At 37.0% G+C, this 26,471-nt stretch overlaps 1 protein-coding gene across 4 annotated transcripts in view; it reads right to left on the bottom strand.

Annotated features, from left to right (window-relative positions):
• The window catches only part of LOC132143935 (B-cell CLL/lymphoma 9 protein-like), a 93,516-nt gene that overhangs the window by 35,129 nt on the left and 31,916 nt on the right, over positions 1-26,471 (bottom strand). The window contains exons 1-3 of one of the 4 annotated variants that reach the window (XM_059554587.1): positions 22,748-22,823; positions 22,533-22,652; positions 8,830-8,978 (exon numbers count right to left, since the gene is read on the bottom strand). The gene's annotated coding sequence lies outside the window, so the exon portion shown is untranslated. Of the gene's footprint in view, positions 1-8,829; positions 8,979-11,150; positions 11,589-11,695; positions 12,483-22,532; positions 22,653-22,747; positions 22,824-26,471 lie in introns of those variants that run through there. The other 3 variants (XM_059554588.1, XM_059554585.1, XM_059554586.1) reach the window with 3 other exon arrangements.

Here is a 26,471-nt window from a genome sequence, read left to right as displayed (position 1 = left end):
AGCTTGAACAATATTACAATACAAAACAAACAAACACCATCTGTACAGAAGGTAAAGGAGCATCCCTGATCCTAATACCTAATTCCAAAAATAAGCTTGGCAGAATAGCAAGTGCACTAAGATTAGCAGAGCAGTATGGTTTCGCGCAGAGATTAAAAAGAGTCTTTTTAGTAAAAGCTGCTCTGGATGACAGCTGTGAGGGTGGACAGATGGTGCGCTGGCCTGTAGGGGAGAAGCCAGCGAGACTGTGTCAGGACAGGGTTACTTGGTCACCAGTGAGAAACCACGAGACCAAAAAGCTCATTTCTGCAACACAGCACCCAGCGGCCATGATTAGCATTTAATGACGCTTGCATATTGAGAGCACTACACTCTCAGATGAATATGGTTACGAATACTGCTAGCCAGCAAAAAAGCCTAAAAAGTAGAGACTGCTGATGCAAATATGGTTACAACTACCGTTGACTAAATATTTGCTTTATTTTTTTTTTTATGTATACTGGCAAGAAAAGTAGAATAAAAATAATATGAATACAAATGCTTCTGTATGTCAAAGAAAGCATCACTTTAGGGTTATTTATCACTATGAAATACGATAATAAACTGACAATTGTACATAATGACTAAGTGCAAAAATTATTTCTAGGATGTGTCTAAATTTCATACTGATATAAAAAGCTTTTCAGTTAAAAGAATTGATCATATGTGTGCACTTTACCGCTGTATAAATGTGGTTAGCAGAAGGTAGAAGCTCTCTTCTTTCGCTTAAGGCTACAATTTGGCTAACAGAATTGGTGAACTGCAGGTCGATTTAATGCTGCCAAATTCTGTCTGAGAACAGACAATGTTTACACTATTACACAACACTCAACTTTTAATCTGCAAATTTAAACTACAAATTAAATTTAAGGCCATTTTCTGTAATGTTTAATAGACATACTCCCCAACACACTAACAGCAAACCAACTTTAATAAGGTCAAATGAAAAGACTGAAGAAAATCACTCTCACAAAACCATACTATGGCACAAAGATGATATCAGGCATTATTTAAATATGGTACTGAATGATTACTGCATTCATATCAGGGTTTCCGTTGTCCGGTAATTGCCGGACATTGGCCGGGAAAAAAATGAAATGTCCGACAATTAAATCTCGCCGGTCAAATTGTCTGAGTAAAATTGCCTAATAATCCCATTCATGTCTGTGAGGCCTACGCTGAGTTTCGATAAATTAGGATGAGATGCGCTCCAGTTCACGAGCAATGCAAGTGGCCGCGAGGGCGCCTGCATGATTAGGCCTATCGTCTGCTATATACAAAACGAAATTCACTTCAAAAAAGTCTTTCTACAAAACAAAACTTAATTAAGTGGTCAAAATCATGTCTGACCCGCTCCATGTCTCTCCATATTGTGCATCCTATCTTACTCGTGCGGTTCACTTTTCATAATCAACAAATTAAAAAATAAAATTATAATATTTTAACAAATATTAAACTAAATAAGCGTATTTAATGGCTACAACACATATAGTAGACCTAGAATCTCTATTTGTACAAATTGCTGCACATTCATTTCATTCTGAATTTTGCACGCATACATTGAAAGGCATTTGTTTGTGCATGCATGTAAAACATATCAGCAACTTTTATCAAGTTCACTGATAATTATGCGTGCATTTATGAATTATTATCTTAATCTATAATGAAACAAGGACGAAGCATATAAACTGCATGGAATGGAATGGATCGCAAATAGATCCGAATGAAGAAACGAACCATAGTAGAAAATGTTTTTTTCCGTCTATTTGAAAGTTAGGCTAATAAACATGTTGCATTCGGCGGCCTGATTATGTCATTTTTTACATTACATATCCTGCCTCCAGTTTTCCTCAACCTGACTAATTAAGAGGCGATACTTGACCGGCATATCATCAAAATGTCCGGAAAACGAAACCATTTTTTTCTAGCGGAAACTCTGATTCATATATCTTGTTATTTACATCCCCGTTTAAAAATGAATAGCTAAAAATAAAAAAAAATAAAAAGTTGGTCTACTAGCCTGGTCAGCTGGTTTAGCAAGCTTGTTTTAGAGGGTTTATAAGAAGTTTTTTTTTTAGCTGGTCAGACTGGGAGACCAGCTTCACCAGATATACCAACCACCACATCCATCTAAAACCAGCATAGGCTGGTTTTAACTTTTTTTTTCAGTAGGGATAGTACTGCAAAGAATAATACAAAAAGAACAAACAAACCAGCAAAAATAATACTATACTGCATTTTGGTAACACTATGAGGTAAACAAACACAATGCAAACACAGGTGTAGGCTTCTGTTTTTTCTAACACAAACTGAACTAAATTATAATGAGTTCAATCTTTGCCAGTCTACAAGACGTAATGCATTTTAGGCCCTCTTTACAACTTCAGTCTCAGGTGATCTGATTACAAGAGGTCAGACCTATACATAAAAATGCATTCAGAAAGATTTGTGATCAAACTGTAGTGGGAGGTAGTCCACATACCATTTACACTATGCACCCTGATGCAAAACTGCCTACTCCTCTGTCAATCGACCAGTGCACTCATCTGTCAATCAAGCAATGGTTTTAAATTTAGCTATTTGTGTGTAACTTAAATAGAGGTCTATCAATGTACAAATATCAGTTTCTGAACCCTAAAGTTGACGAAATGAAAATGCAACTTATTAATTTTTAAATGCATGTTACTAATCTAATTGTGAATGATTCATCCATACATGTTTTGAATAATTGAGCTCTTAATTTTGAATCAATTCTAAAAATCACAGACTTCACTCCAGTGACATGCCAGGCTTGTACAATCATTTAATCTGCTCAAACTCCACCCCCTTTTTTTCAATCTAACATAAGCTTCTATTGACATTGGTCTCCATCCAATATAACCAAGTACCTGCCCTACTTTATTCCTGTTTCACTCAGATGTACATCACAATACCTAAAAAAGATCTGCCTCTACTTCCATTACATCACAAAGGCCAGTTATAATGCAAGCTTGTAATGATTTATATTCTCAAAAATAAGAAAATAAATCTAGTTAGCTCTATGCGACAAGCAAACAGAGTCTAAACATTTACACATGCAAATCCTATTTTTCCAGGAGAAACCAGCTCATTTTAAACAAGCATCCTGCTTGTTTGCTTCAACTTTATGCAAAACAAGCATTTGGAATTTTGGTCAAAACTTTTCCAATGAACTCGATGCTATATCAGATTAACCTACAGGTTAAACTGCGACCATTATAAACTTAAAAAAAAAAATAATAATAACCTTTTAGAAGTTCGGCAGTGATAAATGACACTCAATTTAGTGAGGTAACCCTGGCAACAAGACAACCAATAAAGAAAAGTAAGACCAGCTCCAGTTAAAGGGCAGGATTTCCGCTGTGGCCAGTGGGGTTTATAAAATCCTCCTGCACATTTATCAAAATCACCTTTAATTATGAACTGCAAAGGAAATGCAAACCACAAACTAACATACACAGACCTGAAAGAGGGGATGGTACTAATCAAAGAGCACACAAACAAACGGGCAAGTCATCGCAAAGAATTCACACAAAACCCATTTCACAGACAAACAAGAACTATAAACTCTTCTCACCATACTGGTTCCAGACATACAGTGACAACATTCAGCTCAACGCACACACATTAAAGAGCATTTCATTAGCACTGAGAAGGACAGGCGTAAAGGCTGTACCCGTGATTACAGGTTGGCAATTGGTGTGTAGGTGTCTGACGCTGTACACGGACAACTCAACTTTCAGGATCACCATTCAGTCACACAAAAACTTTAACAGTTCTTTGCCATCAAAAGTACACAAACCTCATTCAACACTGCCAGACAATAACATAACTATATTCTAATTAGTAGTCTAGAAACACTTCATACTTCACATCCAGACAATCATCAGCATTCACTCATTTACTCACAAGTCAAGTACTTGCATTTAAAATTGCTCAGTTTACTTGTCAATTCACTCAAATGCTAACACTATGAAACAAAGAAGGCCTATTTGCATTTAAATGCATTGCCATACCAGACATAGATTCAAAAAACAGCTGCAACAAATTATTTTGATAATCGATTAATCTGACTATTATTAAAATGAGTAATCGACTTTATTATTTCACAGATTAATTAGCAGGCTTTTTGATTTTTGCAATAAGTTAATATATTGAATTAAATCTTTTCTAACTAATAAAAAAAAAAAATCACAAGTTCTTCAACCACACTGGTCAATACATTTTATTGCAGGCTCTTACGTTAGGCTAGATCATACAAATATTTGACAATAAAAAAAATGTGTCACCATCATCTATAATGACCAATTCATCCCTTATTCAAACAAACACAATAAATATAAACATTTTATAAATTTCAATTTTGAAAAAAAAAGCCTAAATTTTACATACAACTCTATAAAAGATTATTTAAAGGGATAGTTCACCAAAAATGTTTAATTCTGTCATTAATTACTCACTCTCATGTTATTCCAAACAAGTAAGACCTTCATTCATCTTAGGAACACAAATAAAGATATTTGATGAAATCCGAAAGCTCTCTGACCCTCCACAGACAGCAAGGGAACTACCAGAAACAAAGCACAGAAATGTAGCAAGGACATCACTGAAACAAGTCCATATGACATCAGGGGTTCAACTGTAATTTTAGGAAGCTATGAGATAATTTTGTTTGTTTGCTAAGAAAACAAAAACAACTGCTTTATTCAACAACTCTTCTCCTCATCCCATATGCAGCGGCGTTCTACCATTCTGGAGAGTATCGTATGACACGAATGCGCTTGCTTCAGATTTATGTTAATAAACATGCGTGTTACGTAATGCAGCAGCACAATGCACATGTATTGTACATGAATCGGAAACAAGCACGTGCATCCTTATGCACTCCACAATAGTTATTTTTTGTTTTTTTTGCACAAATTAGTATTCTTGTAGCTTCATAACATCCAGGAAGAACCACTTATGTCACATGGACTATTTCATCGATGAACTTGCTACGTTTCTGTGCCTTGACCATGGTAGTTACCTTGCTGTCTATGGGATTTCATCAAAAATAACTATATTTGTGTTCTAAAGACGAACGAAGGTCTTAAAACGACATGAGGGTGAGTAATTAATGACAATTTTCATTTTTGGGTGAACAATCCTTTTAAATGTACTATGCGATAAAAACTTGGGTTTTTCTTGGGTCCATCTTACAAATTTTTTTTAAAGTTTGTCTCATGAGATAAACATTTGGGCAGACCAAAAACATACATTTCACAGACAAGTTTGAGCTACAACATGGATATTTTCTTTTTTTTTTTGGGGGGGGGGGGGGGGGGGGGGATGGTATCGGGGTCCTTCACCCTCCAATGTCTCAGTCTAGTTTGGTCTATACTGAAATAATGTATTCACCCAAAATTAAAATGGCATTTTTTTTTTTACAAACTTATATGAACTTCTTTTTCCAGTGGGACACAAAAGAGGATATTAATCCAAATGTCTTAGCTGCTCTTTTAATTATAAATAAAAAAGTACTGGAAGATAAACAATGAAAATTATACATTAAATGGGTGAAGGAATAGTTTAAAACAAAAAAAAAACTTGTTTTACTTAATTGATTATTTCTGAGAATTCGTGTTTTTAAAACCAACATAAGACTAATAAGTTTATTCATGCATCACAAACACAATTCAAAGAAAAACGGCTACAGTTATTGTTGGCCAAAGGACAGTAGGTTGCTAGCATCAGTCACCTTTGGGCATTCCACAACTACAGCCAAGCCTGTGATACAGAATACCAGCAATATCTGCCAAATATGAGAGTGGAACAGACACTGAAAGAGCAAGACACCAAAATTGCATCAGAAGAAACAATCAAATCGTTGTTTCCCATAAACTTTCTCCCAAACTCACTTTCAGTAATTGGCATGTTTAAATGCAGCGGATAAATTCCATAGGTGCTTTGTATCATCTATACAGCGAAAGAAATTCAAGGTGCCTGTGTCTTATTAGACTTGGGGGTGTACTTACACTAGGCGTTTTTTAACCGTTTTTAAAGCAACCATGCCTAGTGTGAGTACACTCTTAAATTATACTTTCATAAAAATAAAAATACAGAAAGTTAGTGGAGTGATGTTTGCCTAAGCAAAGCTCAACAACACAATGCTAGGGTGATTTTTTTTTTAACATGTTGCTACATGGACTGGATTTTTACACATTTATGCACCAGCAGGAAATCCACAGTTTTACTTAAATGAATACAATGAAAACTGTGTCATCATTTACTCACTCTTATGCCAAGCCCTTATGATATATTATGGGGAAATTTTAAAGAATTTACTTGTCATTCTCTTCCATGCAATAGCAATAAATAGAGCATGGTGTTTTAAGCTTCACCAAGAATGCAAATGACCTAAATCTCTTCAAGCCAACATTAACAGCACTATTCTTTTAAATGAATATTTTGCATGAATTTGTTGAGCTGGTACACAAAACCGTGCTGAGCAATTCATTCATAAAATAGATTCACAAAAAGAACTAGCAGTGAATAACGACTTCAATTTTGGTTTGTCTGACACAAAAAATAAAATAAGAATTGGAATATAGTGCATGATTACTTTTATGATGCTTCTACTTCCTTTTTGTCTCCATTAATTGTAACGGCATGGAAAAATGTAGCTAAAATTATCCTCAAATTTCTCTATTTGTGTTCGACGGAAAAAAGCAAGTTAGGAATCTTTGGGTGAACTATTCCTTTAAAACCAATAGAAAACTATCACTCTTGCCTTTAGACAAACTCATCCATAATCTCATGCATGAGAAGCAGTAATGCATTCTTATACTTAAATATACATATTCTATAGGGCTGCAACTAACGATTATTTTGATAATCGATTAATCTGTCGATTATTTTTACGACTAATCGATTAATCGGTTTATGTACTTATATTTTAGTTTTTTCCATTTTTTCCCCAAGTAAATTATTAATAAATGGTCTTTATCATTCAGCATAGATTTAAGAGATTTTAACCATTTTGCACTGTCATATCCTCATCAAAAATATACCTGGAGTTGTTTTATTGTGTTAGTAATCCTGTCGAACTCTTCTGCAATCAGAACACTGACCCATACTCTAGCAAATTTCACAAGGAGATTTAAAATAATGTTTTCACCATGGCAGTCCTTAGAGCTCCTAAAGTAGTTTAACATCCCGAACAAAGCTTATAAAGGAATCTTTCAGAACATATTTTCACGAAGAATAAGGATAAAACAGAATAAAATTGCAGTGCATTGTATTTTATTATTTACTGGGAAACAGCTTTATAGCTTTTGCTGTGAAATTGTAAACAATCCTTCAAAAAAAGTGCCAATGGCATGAAACCTGAATGGAACTCACAATTTAAAGTAAAATCCATCAGAAGGTTGTCCAGAAAAAAAAATAGGACACACACAAAAAACCTGCTGTGTGAAAAAGAGCAGTGAATACTTAGAAAAAAAAGTGCATTTCAAATATCTACATTTACCTCTCTCATTCAGTCATAATTAGGCTGCACGACTGAATTTTGAACTGGTAAACGACAAACTGATCACAGAACATGTTTGTAAAGCTTTAAATGTTAACTGTTAAAAAGCAATGTTATCAGCTTTTATGACTAAACATTTGCAAACAACATTGTACTGGAGAATCTGCACAAATGAAAGTCTTAGGGGCCGTTCACAAATCGCGCCTAAAAACGCGTGGAAAACTCTAGGCGCACCGCTTTCTCCTTCTTTCCAAAGCGCTCGCGCAGAAGTGCCCGTGAGGTGTCTGCCTTTGCTAAGCAACCATGACGTGCTCTCTCCTTGAAGACGCGGAAATTTCAGCAAAGGATAAATGGATTTGCAGCTCAAATAAATCGCTTGCAGTAGCTCTGCTACTAAATTTATTTCAAAATGGAAATCCATATACAACTATGATCAGCTGTTCCTTTCATCTTGACTGAGCCTTTAACGTTGTTACGGGAAAGGATGAAGCTGATTGGTTAGTTCTTGTCACATGACACGCGGAGCGCTTGCAGCATTCTGAAAAGTTGAAATGTTTTTAACTCGATGCGGTGCGGTGTTGGAAATAACGAACTTGAGCGCGCAAAAGACGCGATATGTGAACGTCCCCTTAAACAGTGCAGTAGTGCAGAGTTTACAGGTTACTCTTCTTTTTTAAAGGCTCAATGTAAAGTACTCCCACATCACGCTGAATGCTGCAGACATATAGACATCATATGATGTCTATGGCTGCAGAGACGCTGCTCGGGAAGCACGTGACATAAAACAAGGCCAGCTATTGGCTATTCGCTACTTCTCCTGTTGTACTGGCTGAGTAAAACCTCCGGTGGCTCATTACTGCCACACTTTGGTCACCGCAGATTTGAAATATGCACGAAATGAGCCGCTTACGGCAAATAAAAGTTATTTAGCAACGAATCGATGACTAAATTAGTTGACAACTATTTTAATAATCGATTTTAATCGATTAAATCGATTCGTTGTTTCAGCTCTAATATTCTATCAATCAATATACCATTAAAATCAATCTAGTAGGCTGCCTTGCTCTTAATGGACTCAAATAAATAAGCAGGGTCCCCCATCATCCAGTTTGATGGTCCTGTAAAAGCATAACTGATTTTGGGTCAAATAATGTTGTTGGTCTTTCTTTGCAGTATTAAACCAACAAAGGTCTTAAATATGAAATCCTACATTTCAGATCTGTGTAAAACAATACAGTGCCTGCATTGCACTATAGTTAACTTACCTTGAACACCCCTCAGGTTTCAGAGTCTCCCGTTCTTCCTCATCTGAAGCCCATGCAAATAATTTCCACTGTAAATAGCGTGATAAAGCGCCTCTTCTCCCGTAGATTAAACCAGTGAGCTCAGAAGATCACAGAATCCATCCGAACACCTGTGGAGAAGAAAAGAAGTTCAGAGGCAGACCACAAACATACACATAGCCACAGAAGATCTGAAGATTGCACCAGTAGATGCTTGACGATGGTAGAGGCTGTTGTGTGGTTTTTCTAATTTGAGCATTTATTCTTAGATGTCAAGTAGAATTGTTTGCACTGAGATTATGTGCAAGTCATAAAAGTGATGATGAGATTCCATGGAAAGTGCAGGAACAAGGGCAAAAACAGGAAGCAATTTTTGTAAGCGAGGTTCCAAATAATGCCAATGCAGTTCAGTTCAACATCATTCAGCGGCAAGGAACTAAGATCCAATAAATAAAAACCTATCACAGTATGCAGTAGTTCAGACAATTTGGTATTGGGCTTCTCTTTATTGCACAGTGACTTGGAACATTATTGTTGAATGCTGTGGCGAGGTGAAGCCAAACGAATATAACGCTTGCTGCCAGAAGAAATCCAAGAAACATAAGAACCCCCCACCCCCTTCCAATCATTCTAACAAACTTCACATGCTAATTCTTGACCAAACCAAACCTACGGCAGCAATTACATGACTCACTTTGTGGATAGGTACAACAAGAATTCCATTCTCCAAACACACACTCTACTCTGATAGTTCAAAAAATGGAGGAAGATTTCCCTCAGGTCTCATATATGCTGTAGTCTACAAGAGTGACAAAGTACGTTCAAGGTTCAGAACAGAGGAAAACAAGCATTACTTTAGCACACTGTAATATTTCTTTAGCGATTTTATAAAAATAAAAAAGACCATCCAAAGTGATGCTTAGGCTCCCACACACACAGTTAGTTAAGTTAGAAGAGTTTATTTCTTAACCTAAACAAAACGCTTCTGTATCTTAAAGGTCAACCCTTAACAAGAAATACACTGTAATTTGTTACCCCTTAATAGCATACAGTCAGCAATTTCGTACACAATCTGAGCACTTACTCCTGCCTATAAAACAAATTTGATGCTAATAATAATAAACAATTCTTCATTAATATTTAAATTGCAGACTTAAGCCAAAGTCTCACAACACTACACACAAGACCAGTCTTTAATGTCCATACATAATGAACTAAAAGTCACTTAAGTTCAAACTAGGTTAACCAAAGGTTGTAACACCTATAAATAAAGCATTCAAAGTTACATATGCTTGGGCAAACCACACCCAGCAAACATGGGTTTCCTTTTTAACATTATCTCAAATATGCAAAGCATGAGAGTTACTTGACTGTGACAACCTTATCTAAACTGCACACAATTCAAGCACCAAAACTTCCCAAGGTCCAACACATTTTGACTATCTTCTGAAGAAAATGTAGTTAAAAAGCACCTTGGCTGCTTGTGTTTTTGCTCATTTGTTAAACACCCTGCTGTGTGCAGGCCTGGCCTCTCTCGAGTAACCCAACACAGATACCTGCACACAGAGGAAACTAATAAACAAAACACCATTTATATCTGCAGTCGAGTCCAGTATCACGTTCAGCTAGACATAGGGTTTCAAAACGAGGGTTTTAGCAACAATGTAAGAAAAGCAAATGGGGCTTGATGTAACAATGGGAGAGCTGTAAAAACACGCAGCTGCGGCCTCACGAACTTCCTTGTAACCTGCTGGATTCTCTGAAGAGGACAAACAAAAAACGAGGAAAGTTGTGGAAGTAAAGACGTCTACGAGTTAAACGGAAAGGTTTAAAGTCTATGAGGACGGTGCATAGGGAGATAAGTGTTTTTAAATGAACAGTTGAGATCTGTAGCGATTAAAAGTAGGTATGAGAAAGGGAAAACCGCGGGGTGGGAAAACAAGCTTCCTTTAGCATCTCCAGCCATAATGGCATTTGCAAGAAACTTATACGTGCCTTCATATGAATGCATGTTGATTAAGAAAAAAATATATATGTATGTATATATATATATATATATATATATATATATATATATATATATGTATGTGTATATATATATATATATATATATATATATATATATATATATAACACAGTCGAATTACATTAAGAGCACTTGGATTATTTATAAGTGACGTTTAAAAGCAAATAATCCGAGATAAGTCATTCTTTGGGGTTTCCCAAGTAATTTATAATTCAATAGGGAGCCAGGCCAATCGAGCATGGAAGAAAAGTACGAACGAAAGCAAAACAAATCTTACCCATGTTGAGCACGGCAACAGCAAATACTCCACATAAAGCTCTTTGCCCATTGCAATTGCTACAATAAATCAGGGCTCCGCCAATTCCATTCCCAATGGGAAAAAAGTGAAGTTATTCCACAAGCGAGCGCAATCCCCTCATTATAATCCTAGAGGTATCCCATTTTCCAAAGAAAAAAATGCAAGAGCATGGATGCCTGAGTCTTCTCGCTAACAAAGGGCAACGACAATCCTAGGTAAAACCCTAAGAATCGGTGTAGGGAAAAATCTCAGCTCCGGACTACAAATGGCCAAACGGCGGATCCAAGACGTCCCAAACTTGTGCAGCCCTTTTTTTCTCTCTCTCTCTCTCAAATAAGTTGTTCCTGTTTCGTTAAAGCTTGGGGGAGGGGAGCTGTTTTATCAAGCTCCTGGCCAAAGAGAGAGAGCGAGACTCAGGCTCTAGTGTGTTAGAGAGCCACAAGAATAAACGCTTTAAATCAAGTCTGCAGTGTATTAGTAGAGCGAGTGATATGCGTTAAAATAGCAGTGGATCAAATGATAACCTCGGTTGGCTGCAGCGACACAAAGATCTCTTCTGAGAACCAACGCCAGTCCTTATAGACAATATATATTTCTTCCTATATTAATCGGCATTATATGTTTTAGATTCGAAAAGGATACTCTATTTCCTTTATCCTTTGGACTGCTCTCCTTTACAGTGGTTGGAAAAAGCCGCTATATTTTAATGGTGAAAAGTGTGCGGTTGGAAAAACACAGAGGGGTGTCCGATTCCGCGCGACGCGGCTTCGCGAGCGTTTCCGTCTCCCCAAAACGTGCTAGTCGCAGCCTTTCCTTATGAAACCAGAGTGATTAAAATAGCTCACGGCACTAACATGGCTTCCCCCATCAAAGATGAGCGAGTGCTGCTGATGTGTGCTCGCCTCCCCCCTTTTTGATCCGGCCGGATGGTTCAGTCCATATTGTAATAAGTAGCAATTCTAGGTCAGGTTGACTCGCCATTGAATATATAGTGAGGGACGGCGGAGATCAATTCGAGCGACTGTGCACTGAATCCAGACGACATTCTTTGTTATTCAAATGTGGGTAATGGCTAATCAAAGCCAGGAAGAGCTCACTGGTGTAGCAAGGACGTGTTGAATCCTGGTGTACAGCTGTTTTGTTGAGACTGATACATTATTGTGAGGTAAGAGAAGGTGTCAACAAATTATAATCACATTCCTACCATTTAAGTGATGTCAGATGATAGATAAAAATGAATCTCGTGAAAACACTGCCTTCATTACATTTACTTACAAATCAAAATAAATAAATTATTAAAGTTCTAATTATGAATGCACAACAAAGGAAAAGAGCTTCTACATTTAAACTTCTATTTCCTTTCGCCAAGTTTTCCTTTCTCTTTGGAGTGTTGCAAGCTCTTGGCGAAAAAAGAATATCTGTAAAGTTGCAAAGACTAAAGTCTCAAACCCAAAGAGATATATAGTCAACCACACCCCCCTAAAACTGCTCATTCTAACATGCCCCCACATGTCTACGTCAAGATGTGGGAAGATTTGCATAACCCCACCCAAATGTTCACGCAAAGAAAGAAGGTGTAACTTTGATTTTTGCTGTTGCCGCTGACCACAGGTTGTGGAGACGCTGTTTTATTGTGAAAGCGAAAATACTTTGTTTAGTCTTCCAAAAGAGGACACAACTATAAATTAGGGGTGTGCACGGATAGTCGAACATTCGAATATTCGTTCTGCTCTAATTATTGATTCTCTATGGCATATTTGAAGATGTATGCAAGCAAAAAATAATTAATGAATTAATAAGGGGCCGTTAACATATTGCGCCTAAAAACGCGTGGAAAACGCTAACCGCGCCGCTTTCTACGTCTTTCCAAAGTGCTCGGGCAGAAGTGCTCCTGAGGCGTCTGCCATTGCTAAGCAACAATGACGCGCTCTCTCCATGAATACGCGGAAATTTCAGCAAAGGATAAATGGATTTGCAGCACAAAAAAATCGCTTCCAGTAGCTCTGCCTCTGCTACTAAAACGGGCGCGTCGCACCGCGTCCGCGTGCGCATCGTGACCGCGTCGCTTCCATTATGTGCGCACATACTGCGCGCCTACATTGGAAATAACGAACTTGAGCGCGCAAAAGACGCGATATGTGAACGGCCCATAATAACTGCGATCTTCTACAGTACTTCAAATATGCCGTGGAGAATCACAGAAAGTGACCGAATTCAAGAACATTGTTGTGGCATCTCTCAAGCAACGAATAAACACCGCTAACTTGGAGAATGCAGTGAAAACTCCTCTTCTCGCGTCTCCCCTAGACCCTCGGCACAAACATCTCAGGTTTCTCGATGAAAACATGAGAGAAGTAAGAAAAAAAACTTTTTTGAACATTATCAGAACATTTTCCTTGATGCGAGTGGTGCGTATGCAGCCGCCGCCACCAACGATGAAGAGGATGCAATGCCCACTCGTCGGAAAAGGCTGAGCCAGTTCTTCAGCGATGATTACAGAGAGTCCAGCGGAGACGAGTGGGAACAGTTCTTGCTGGAGCCATGTATTCCACCAGATGAGGATCCCATTCAGTGGTGAAACGAAAACACGAAGCGCTTCACAAAACTTATTCGCTTAGCACACCGTTATTTGTGAGTCCCGCCAACGTCTGTGCCGTCAGAGCGCATTTTCTCCGCAGCCGGCCTTATTGTTAACAGACTAAGGAGCCGTCTTTCCCCCGATCATGTTTACATGCCCGTATTTTTTTATGTAAGCTTGTTCAAAATGACGGAAACAATAAATGTTGCTGAAAAATAACGTCTGTGTCATTGAACTTAATTTAAATAAACGAATATTCGAATATTCGTTTTTTGTGAGCTCAAATATTCGAATGTGATATTTGCGGAAAATGCCCATCCCTACTATAAATCAGTGGTTAAGTTGTATTTACAACACTGTTCCAGAACAGTTCAACTTAAATATTCAGATATGTGCTATCCATTCTATGGAGGACTGTTTCCTGATCCTGGGAGAGTAGACTACAATGCTGGCTGGTCTGACTCACAGTCTGTAAGTATGTTTACATATTTAAAGGATTTGCCACTGATGATTCAAACGCGTGTTTTGAGCAGTGTAGACTGTAGAGTAACGCTTGTTGTTTGTCGTTTCTCAGATCACAAATGCAAAAATTTGGTTTTGAAACATATATCATTACACCAAATACACAAAATAATGTTTTTTTTTAGCAACATCATATGAACCCTTTAAATCTTAATTAATAGGATATAATTGTATTTGTGTTTCTTTTTATTCTTTCTTCAGCAATGAAAATGAGATTTAGGCCTATATCTGAAAAACTTGAGGGAAGAACTGATTTAATGCACAAAAAAAAAAGTCTATGTGAAAGTTTATATATATAATTTCCTTTTTTTATGATTGTAGGGTAAAATATAACATGTTCTTGACAAGTTTTATTAAAACACCTATGGCCACAAGTAATATAGCATTAAGAAATCTGCATTTTTTTGGTCCATTTCGAGGGCACATAGTTAATGTCAAGCACCCTCCCATCGGAATATACCACATGTCCAAAAGTCTTTCCCAAAATCTTCTGCTGATCATGTGTTTAAATGTCATTTGGAGACACATAATCCTTATATCACCCCGTTCCACTGAGACACTTCGGCAACAAAAGCTCATATAGAAGCAAAACCAGAGAGCGGCAGAATACAAACAGATTTCATAAGTATCAGCGCCAGAGCAGAAATATATTTATGTATTTAAACAACAATAAAATGCTATTTATTTGAGCCTGAAATAGAGAACTAGAGTGGACTAAAATACATTTCTCTTAATTTTAACGACACCAAAACAATAACTAGTGTGTGTGTGAGTGCTCAGAGCTGACAGTATCTGTTGTTCACACTACAGAATATTAAATGCTGAGGAAAAGGAGAGGTGAGACTCATGGGATTAAATGCATTTGCTGGCAATCTAATCCTGAACTGTCACTACCACCAACAAACCCAAGCGAATCCACAACCCTGTTTTTTTTTGGGAGGGGGGTGGGGGGGGGGTCTAAAAACAACAGCACAAGCAATTGCTTTCTCGGTTTTTACCCACTGCTGAGTCCCGAACTGGGTCCCCCCAGGTAACAAAGGAGAGGAAAACCGACGATCTGTTGCCTTTTCCTCCAGCAGTGATACGTACAAACAGTGCTTCCCTGCTGATAGAAAGGAAATGTATTAACTCTCTTCCAGGAGAGCAAAAAAACATGACAGTGTCTTAGTAGATTATGAAGCTTTTACCTCTCCGCTCTATGAAGGAGAGAACAGGGACAGATGACACTGTTTACATACTTTAGTGAGCTCAACTGAGCTTTCCTGGTAAATACAAAACACTGGCATGGAGTCAGTGTTATTTTAGTATGACTAATAAACTCTTATAGTCCTTATTAATACAAGGTTCCATTTGTTAGCATTAGTTAACTTATGCTAACAATGAAAAATGCTTACTGATCAAAGTTAATGTTTAATTCAACGAGCTATTATTAAAAACAAATGGTGTATCTCTTAATATTATTTAATGAACCTGAGGTTATATAATTATTATCTAACAGTAACAAAGATGAACAAATAGGCTACTGTAACAAATGTAATACTCACTGTTGGTTAATTAATGAGACCTATTTAGGGATACCAATATAATATACCAACGAAATATTTAGAATATTGTAATTTTTTTGCTTTTTATTATTTTATTTCAGTTAACTGTTTTATTATTAAAACCTTTAGTTTAATAAACAATAATAATCTCTGTACATGCATAGCTCAAAAAAAAGAAGTTGTAAATAAAACAAAGACTACTGAGTACATTTTACAAGAAGACAAATTTTCGTTTTTTATGCTTCAAAATTTCAATGTGAAGGTAATTTGAGTAGTTAACTTCAAACATCTGTCATTACACTGGCTGTGTTTTATTTAGGTGGCCTGTTAGCAGTTTAATCAACTTACTCAGCAAGACTCTTCTTGATAGAGAAACTCTCTTAATGTCTGTTATAGTGCTCCTTTGGGGCAGTGACCCATCAAATCCAACTTGTGTAACTATATGCCTGTCATGTCCCTGTTTTGGACATTACTGTTGAATTGACACAAGTTTTGTTGGATGCTCTGATGATGAGGATGAAGATGTGTGAGGAACATAAGCCCCTGGAGGCATATGGCACAGGTGTGTCAGATGTTCTACACTTTTTTTTTTTTTTGGTCTATAATCACCACTTAAATTTGTTTGTTCTTTAACTGTCCCTTCTTCTCTTCCCTCTATTTTCCCTCTCATTTTGTTCATGCATGGTTCCCTCAGCGTCAAATATCAACTGCTTCATCTGCATAAAAACGCATAAATTTGTTTTGAAAAGAACAATTAACATGTCATCAACATGGCACCTAATACCAAACAATTTAATCAAGCACCATAATTAATTTGATATAGCGTATCAAAGGCTGAATTAAAAGAGAGATATTAAAAATTATTTCTGTGTAATTGTCGTTTACAAAATTAAATAACACATTTACTTGAACTTGAGCAAGTTTTTTTATTTTTTATTTTATATTAATTAGGGGGGAAGTGAAACGCTTGTGTGATCAAGTGTGCAGTTGTTTAATTTTTTCAGTGCTACCAGTGTGAGTGAGTTATGATATCTCGTCAACTTTTGGCTGAAGTTTGAAGGAAAGATTTTTTGGCTGAAGTTATATCCGTCTCGCCAGGACAGAAGATCTTTCGACTCTGCACAAACGTCACAGCAAAACAACCTTCCTTTGCTGGGCCCCCACTCCTACTTTTTAATTTATTTCTACAATTTTGGCAGCGTGCATAGCTTAGTCGCATCATCCATCCTTGTTTGCCCCTCTCTCTCTGCATTTCTCTAAAGTTTATTTCCTTCTTGCCACTCTACCCTCCTTCTCCCTTCAACCTCTATCTCATTCATCTCTGTGTTACACACTCTGTCACTGTAATAGGAAACATTTCTCTCAATCCTTGGTAAACACTTTTAGATTTACACAAAAAGACTCAAGAGCAACGCAACATAAATGCCCTGTGCTTGGTATTTTGTACTCTACCAAGTTGCAGTGGTTAACAACATGAAGAGTTGAAGGTATTATAGGAGGGAATAGACATGTATTAGTCATTGGCCCTCAGCCCATCCAGCCCGTCTCATCCAATTTCATACTTTTTTCTTTCTATAGCCATTCGAACACCTTTGTAGATAAAATTCAATTCAGTAGTTTTGGTGACAGTCACAACAGACATAGCATTCCAGCACCCACACAAGTCTCTCTTGGCCTTTGCCTAAGCCATGAGATGTTATCTTCTACCTGTCTAACACAAATGGATGTGCTTGTCCCCCACTAGAAGGTGAGGACTGGACCACCAAGGCTGTGTTGATAGGGGGGTTTACACATGTCATCTGTTCAGGCAGGTATCCAGTCATTATGCGTTTGTAGTTCTGCACGCCAGCCCCTATGCCACAATTCAGATGCAGGTGTCTTCTGCCATCTACACTTAGAGACACAAATACCTCAACACACTGCACTCGTGAGTTTCTGCGGACACGAATAATTATCTAAAACTGATAAACATTTACACAGACTGTAGCTGTTTGCCTCCTTCTCACATTAACTATTGTCTCTCAGTGTGTATGTGAGTCTCAGAGGGTGTTTACTGTTATGTAGCTGTAGCGGTTTGTGGTCATCAGGGCAGCTGAGGAGGCCATTGTGGCGTTTGCTAAACAGACTTTGGTTTTCTTCACTCAACAACACATTTATGCCCACATCTTTTCTCTCAGTCAGCAACACGAGAGCGGTTTAAAGAGCTTTACTGTTTTTAATAGGTGTCCTTGATGTTCCCATGGATCTAATACTCAGAGGTGGGTAGTAACGAGTTACATTTACTTCGTTACATTTACTTGAGTAATTTTTTGGGGTAACTAATACTTTTCGGAGTATATTTAAAGATGGGTACTTTATACTCTTACTTGAGTAAATTTTTGGGGAAAAATCTGTACTTTTACTTCGTTACTGTGGGCGACGCTCCTCTCGTTACTTTATCTTAATGCAATAAATGTTATAATGCTTCAGTTTATTCCAAACGCGCCGTCTACTTTTCTCTGGGCAATGAGCGATGCCCATTCGCGAATGATTCATTCTTTTGAGTCAATTCTGTTCAAAGGCTTGATCAAACCAATTGGCAAACGAGTGAATTGGTTCATGAATCAGTTTGAATGAGTCGTTCAGTTCCCTGCCGCACGCGCTGAGCGTCTGAAGTGGTTCACTCGGAGTTGTAACGTTTAAGAACAGAAAGAGCGTTGAAAACGTGGCTGGAACTGCACTGAATTGAAATCTGCAAAGGTTATTATTTGCTAGCGATGGAGATCCTTATTAGATGAACACCTCGTGTGCTGTCTACTGTTTAACAGGTAATAACTTGGGCTACATTCGATTACAGTACACGATACCACTGTGACATTAGTTTGTTGTACGTGTGTGGCTTATAAAAGAGGGGAGTCAAGTTGAATGCAGCTTCCAAAAGACAAAAAATAGCCGATTAAGATTTTATTAATTTTAATACAATCACACTGGTGCAAGTACGTTCAGGGAGTCATATTATCAGCTGCTAAATTCAGATCTGTGATTGCTTGCTGGCGCTAGCCAGAGATAGATGCGTTTATACAGCGCTGCGCATTATAACCAATCACACATGATTCTTTTGAGCTTATTAAAGCATTGGCCAATCAGAGGCGTTCAGATGAGTCATCGCTAAAATGCCGGTGCTTCCTTCACTCGCTCACTGACTGAATACCTCTTTCTGGCGAATTCTCTCGCAGAAACAACAAAGTGCAGATGTGTGTACGAATCTTTAATTAAGATATTGATTTCACAGTGTTAACAGTTTCAGTGATTTTAATTGGAGTTTCTGAGAGTGATTGAAATCTAGACTGTCAGTGAAAATGATCTTTAATAATGTAGATGTTATTTGCTCTCTTTCTGAACAATGAAAGATTAGTAGCAATATTTATATCACATTAACTTTCAATGTTAAATTCACATTTAATATAAAGTCAGTCGTATTAAAAATATGTTATGGCATGACACCTATGTCTGTTACTTAAGTAAACAGACAGGGTTTTATAATAAATTACATAAATTGGAGTAAAGGCTGATGAAATATATACATTTATACACGAACACATACATTACATACATTTTATCTATATATCTAAATAAAAATAGGCTCAGTATATATGACCCAAAGTAACTAGTAACTAACTACTTGAGTAGATTTTTTATCCAATACTCTTTTACTCTTACTCAAGTAACTATTCAAGACTAGTACTTTTACTTTTACTTGAGTAAATATTTCTAGAAGTACTTTTACTTGAGTACAGTTTTTGGGTACTCTACCCACCTCTGCTAATACTGCACCTAATCACTTGGATTAATTAAATGGTAACCACACACTAGAGTGCCTAGTGGTTAACAGTCTGAACTTGTAACCTAAAGATAGCAGATTTAAAGCGTTTTGGACAATTGTGTTGTTTTCATGATGATGTAAAATAGCGGTTTCCAGTTCTTGGTGTTATTGTTAGCTCAGAGTAAAACTATTAAAACTGTTTTTTTTTTTAATGGAAATAAAGCTGAAATAAGATAGAGAAGAAAAAAAAGAACTTACAAACAAATTAAAAGAAAGAATAACAGTAATGCTACTTTAGCAGCTAAATTAAGCTGAAGTATTAAAACTAAAACTGAAATAACATTTTAAAAATAAAACTATAAAAAAGCACATCACAATTACTAAAAAACTAAATGTATTAAAAAAAGAAAGTTAATATTAATAATTAAAAAGAAAATACATGTTAAGAAATGATACTAATCAGAATCAGAATCAGAATCAGAATGAGCTTTATTGCCAGGTATGTTCACACATACGAGGAATTTGTTTTCGTGACAGAGCTCCGCAGTGCAACATAACAGCGACAGAACAAAAAAACACAATAAGGAATAAAAAATACAAAAAAATACAAATAGGTGGGTAAGGAAAAAAAATGTTATAAATGTTAATAAATAAATAATATAACACTTTTAATATGTGCAATTATCTTTTTCTGTCATTTTTTATAAGGCCTGGAAATCAGCAACGTTTCAATCCAAACGTTTTAGAAAATAAACCTTTCAAAAGTTGGTATGGTTTCAAAATATGAAATGGTAACCATATTGTTAGTAGTTCACCCCTAAATTTTCTCATCAGTTATGTCGTTTCAAACCTGTTAAAGTTTATTTTTAATGTTGAACACAAAAGAAGATATTCTGAAGAATTTTGAAGAACCAAATACGTAGTTGGTCCCCATTGGCTTCCGTATAGGGAAAGAAATACAATGGAAGTCAATGGGATTACCAACATTCTTCAAAATATCTTCTTTTAGTTTCAACATTTGAAAGAAACTCATACAGATTTGGAACAATATGAGGGTGAGTAAATGATATTTTTGGGGGGGGGGCTGAACTATCACTTTAATGAACTACAATCTGCAATTTTTTTTTTCATACATTCATGAAAAATTATGGATGGATGGATGGTAAATACATCAACGGTGGAAAGAAAACTGCACTTGTTGAACCATATATTGGGGTCTTTAAAGTATACTCAGAAAAATGTTGACTCTGTGAAACACAAATGTACAGTACATCAATACACATTAGAATCAGTATAAGTGCCTCCCTGCAGATCTGGGAACAGCTCTCGAGAGCCCCTCCATCCCATGGACAGCATGAATCAGCAAATCCTGGCAAACAGGCCAGTCAGCTCGGCTGCCAGTCAGTCACTAGGTCATCAGGCCAACCAGCCGACCAGCCAGCAGGATGTCTATATATATATACTGTGCCGAGCAAGCGTGTTGAGTCCGATAAATAATTGAAGAGTGCAGTCATTAGCCTAGATTATTTAGCTGAAAGGCTGGCTTCAATCCACTACAATCAGAAGTCATTACCTCACAAGTTTATGGGGAAGTCGTGGCCTAATGGTTAGAGAGTCGGACTCCCAATCGAAAGGTTGTGAGTTCGAGTCCCAGGATGGGTTAATGTGAGTGGGTCTGAGTGGGTCTCATGGGTCTGAGTATGGGTCACCATACTTGGCTGAATGTCATGTCACTTTCACTTTCACTTCACAATAAGCAGGAGGAATATTTGAAGTTATGAGCAAACACCTGCCAATCAAACAGGGAGGAATAGATTGTGCCTGATGCTGGTGGAGAGAGAAAATTACAGCAGTGCACACTCATTGAAATGCTGCTAGAAAAGAAAGCTGTAAGGTTTATGAAGCATACAGCAAGACCAGAGAAAGATATTCCTCCCAGCCACCCCTGAAACAGTCTGCTCTCTGCTGCTGGGCCCCTCGACCCACTTGGAGGATCGCCAGAACACATACATACAAACACACTGTCAAACCCACAGCACATCCAGAATTCCTAAAAAACATACACCAAATCTTGTTCAAGCACAGAAAGGCATACATGCACACACTCAAATTCGAAACTATTTACCGGAAGTAAAATTTCAGATAACAGATTCCGATTAAAATAGCTTTAATTCACTTGTGAAAATTTGTCAAATTACGGTAAATGTGTGTAAAGTCAAAGTAACAGCAACAAACAGTGTGTTTAATTGGGAAAACTGTCATGGAATATTAGAAAATGAATGTTTTTGGTGAAATAAGCTTTATCTGATATTATCAAATGACACTAGGGGAAAATACAATTATTTTTTTAATCTATGCTCTAAAAAAACTAACTCCACAAATGCAGATAGTGAATATGACTTTCCCTTTTTCTTTTTTCCGCCCATCTCTCTCTCCTGCAGGTCTCTGTCCCCTTGATAAAGAGCGGTTTGAATATCAATGAGGTTTATTCTCTCCCGGGTCTGCAGCCAGCTGTTATAGAGTGAGCACCATTCTCCTGCTATTTTGAGGCAAGATACGTAATTAAAAAAATCAATACCTTCCCACGAAACCTTTTCACTATAAACAACCAAATTGACCTCTTTAAAGCACATCCTGGTTCACTTATACGCACAAATAGCGCTAAACACCAATAACACCAATCCTTTTCCGTGCTTATCTTCTTATCCTTCTGAATCCATGTATGTTAAAAGCAATAACCAGACAAAAATGAGACAAAAACTTTTTGTAAATCTGTGAACTGTATGTCTTGTGCGTTTGAGATGGGGAGTAGCACCCCTGCAGTTATCGCTGGCACTTGAAGCTCGGACATATTCGTCTGTTGTGACAGCGACAAGACGTGGAGATGTCTGTATGCAAATAAGATGTAAACAGACCATCAGGAAGCCATCTGTGAGGCTGGAACTCCCTGTGGGGGCGGGGCCTCTGTAGCCAGGGAGACAGGCAAACGAATGAAAGTTCACAGCATCAGTTAGGGTCACCATCAGTGTAGACCTCTGCCGAATATAAACAGAAGTGTTACTACCTCAGTCTTTGGCCGTTTAAGGGCCACACTGACATGGCCGTGAATTAGTGTTCGTTTAGTGCTTACAAATGAGTCCACTGTCTACTATGCTCTTCACACACACAACGGAGAGAGCTTGGCCAGGCCCTTGTAATTAACTATCCTAAACGAGGAAGGAAAAAGAGGTTGAAGGTTTATATCTACAAGCTTTGTGTGGATACAACATGCTGTTCCATGAGCGCTGATAGAGGTTGTCCTCTCATTCTGACCTGAGTGGTACTGCTCTTAATAGACAAGTTTAAAGCTAAGTAACTTAAATACATTTAGTGGGAAATAATGTTGGGTGGGCTTGGATCTGCAATTGATTGACTGATTGTTTGATTGAAAAATGGGTGTTTAGGAACAGAATAAAGTTATGTTGTCTTAAAAATATCATGGCAATTCACAAAGCATTTGACTTCTGTAATATGAAGTTCTGACTTAAGACAGAATATTCAGTGAGGAATAATTTAAGAATATTAAAATAAATAAATAAACATTATATATAAGACTTATACAAGTAAACATTATATATAGGAATGGAATAGAAGAATTCCTAATAGCTTGTAATGTAAATAAATCATATATTTATAACAGTAAAGCAAACTAATTACATAAAGAGCGTATAAATATTAGTTTGCACTCTATATCTCCCAATAGTAGCTAAATGTAGACAAGTTTATACAATCAGAAATAATTTTCTAATATATCTCTATTAGAAATAATGTTTTAATCAAAATGTTTTGATCATTGAAAATAAAAAAGGTTTTTGTTGCAGAATAGCTTTCAGGGAAAGCTTTTGTTGAATGTTGCAAAATAAGACCAGGAACAATTATGAAGTAAATTTCATATAGTCTTTAGTTTTTAGTCTGTACAATAGCAAATTTGGTTCTTATTATCTAGCTACAGAGGTCCAGCAGTCAAGTGGAAATGGATTAATAATCACATTTAAAAGCAACAGAACTTGACCCAAAGTCCACACTTCAGCTATTAGAACAAATTCTCAAATAAAAAAAAAAGAAGTAAACACAAAATAAAATACTGGAAAGCATTTGTGGTTTTGGTGCTCAACCTGGTCAGAAGTCTTTTAAGAGTCTCTGTGTGTACATGTGTGAGCTGTGGAAGTTTTTGCTGGTATCACTGGAGCTTGTTTCCTAAACACACAGGCATAGTGTTCCAGCAGCACACCCTCTCATGGAGGGAACAAGCTAAAAATATCACACACACACACACAAGAAAGACAAGACACTCTCTCTCTTTTACACATGCAAAGAGTTCTTTACCCCCCTTTTCAACTACTTAGTGTTGCCACAAATGCCCTCTTAGCACCGAATAAGACCCAAACCACAAATTAGTATCATTATTTATTAAAATCATTAGTTCTAGTAAAGTAATAATAGTATACAGTTCAATCTTTCACCTCAGCCTTCACATATAGTTTTTCTCCCCATTTGAATTAAGCACAGCACCTTGACTCAACCTTGCCCGAGGCTCTATACCTCCCTAGACCAGCAGATGAACTGCATAGACCACCAGCATTACATTATTGGGTTAGAATTTAACACCATATCAGGTTAATTGATTAATTTACTGTATTTCACTTTATTTATAGACAGGGTTTTATATCAAGGTACATCCTAGCTTTTATATGATTATTGCATCTGTAATAAATAAATAATTTGTTCATCCAGAAAAGGAAAATTGTGTCTTCATTTTTTCCAGTCCCGCATCACTTTCTTCCCTCTGTGGAACACAAAAAGCAAGATTATGCAGAATGCCTGAGCTGATCTTTGCTATATGACAAAAAACAAATAACAATGATTTACACTTTTGAGCACTCGAAAGGAAAAAAGCACCATTAAAATAGTCTGTATGAATGTTAATGTATATAAATAGTTTTTGCAGCCATACATAAGAGCTTCATTTGAGGAACCAACCAACATGTTTGTGCTTGAATGATTTTTTGATGCATCATGATTGGTCATGAAACATGCAAGAAGCACTTTGCGGTCACTTTGTGGAAAAATTCAGCAAATAACTCAAATTTCAGCCTGTTTCTCACATATCATAATTTCAGAATGCTGCACACAGCTCTTGACCTTCTGCTAAACATCTATAACTGTGTACCACACAAGGTAAAGTCATACAAGTCTGCGAGGACATGAATCGGAGACAGTGATTACAGAATTTCATTTTTAGCAGACTATCCATTTAACTTGTTTTACCCCCCCTATTTTATTTCCCCTTGCATCATGACTGGTCAAGAAACATGCAATAACCAATCAGTCATTAATATCAAACCAGGAACATTTCAAGTTGAACGTCAATGACTTTCCAGCAAATGACAACTTAAATGTTCTGTTTCTCACACAAATTCTGAACAGCTCATGAAAAAAAATAAAATAAAATACAGGTTTGGAGTGGCAGATTAATGTCCGAATTTCCATTTTAGGGTACGAAAATAAATTGAATCCTTTAACAATACTTTTTCAACAACAGCCTAAATGAAGTGTTTTAAATTTCCAGATTGTGATGGGTAATGGTCCGAGCTGTGAACACAGAAGTTGTGGGCTCAAACTCAAGCAGTGTTGACCCAGGAACTGAGAAGTGCTATGATTTCAGCCCCATTCTGTCACCGTTCTTCCCTGGAGCGTGACACTTCCTCATGCTCCGCCCCAGGTTGTTCCAGAGGGTCTGTCCTGACAATTAGTGTAACTGAAAGTCACTTTAAATGAGAATGTATGCGCTACAAAGCTGAGGGACTAAATGGATTGCCTGTTTAAAATCCACACAGACCATAAGAGGTTTGAAATATCATGTTAACATTAAACTGTGCTCATAATGTTTTATGCTTCGTATCCATTTCTAAATACCATCCCAAGCTCATTGGAAACAACATGTCTATGGTGATATTTCATCAAAATTATATTATGTTGCTTCCTGCGCATTTTGTTACAATTTCAAAGTGGAATACCCAGTGAGTGGTGTTAAAAGCATCCAAAATGGATGAACATGAATCTGGCGTTATTTCATTCCGTTTGTTGTTGTACATATTGTGGCAGTTCAGAAATGAAATGTCCAGTGAGTAGCATTAAAAGCTTAATTCTCTATAGCATTTGAAAATAACATACCACTACACTAAACCTAACTGGTAATGTTAACAGAAAACACATTTGCTGAAGCAACCAAGCCATTTTAAACTCACTTCTATACCTGAGCCCTCTGCATTGCAATTGCAGAGATGTACCAGGTGAGCTACCAAGCAAGTTTACCACACCAGAAAAGCTGTACATATGGATTTGATTACATGAAAATTATTGTGGGAGGAACCCTACCTATTCATAATTTTCCTGAATGTATAGAGTGTTTTTGTTTTGAGTGACTTTATTTCAGTGCTTTTGCAAGCAAATGCAAAGTTTCTCAGTAAACGCAGAAGTATTGGGAGCAAACAGAAATATTTTTTGGGGGTGGTGGATGCAAAGGTTTTGGAACAGAATGTGGATCTACTAATTTCAGCTACAGTGAATTGTATGTATATGAGTTCTGCAAAAATGTAGGTAGTGGTAGTACTATAGCATGAGATTCTGTAAGTGTAACAAGCACAAGATCGAAGGGCAAAGGTTTGGAATATCGTGGAGGAGTCATGGAATTGAGTTTGGAAAGCTGGTCTCGGATCAGTGCCATGTTTAAGTGGGGCTGGTACTTTTGCATGCATGATAAATTCACCTCATTGGCCCAAAGCTGTCATCAGAGACGAGGAGCAGTTCCTTAC

This window comes from Carassius carassius, chromosome 7 (assembly GCF_963082965.1).
Source record: "Carassius carassius chromosome 7, fCarCar2.1, whole genome shotgun sequence".
NCBI lineage: Eukaryota > Metazoa > Chordata > Actinopteri > Cypriniformes > Cyprinidae > Carassius > Carassius carassius.
The sequence above is the reverse complement of the archived record's forward strand: the minus strand, read 5'-3'. Positions and strand labels throughout refer to the sequence as shown.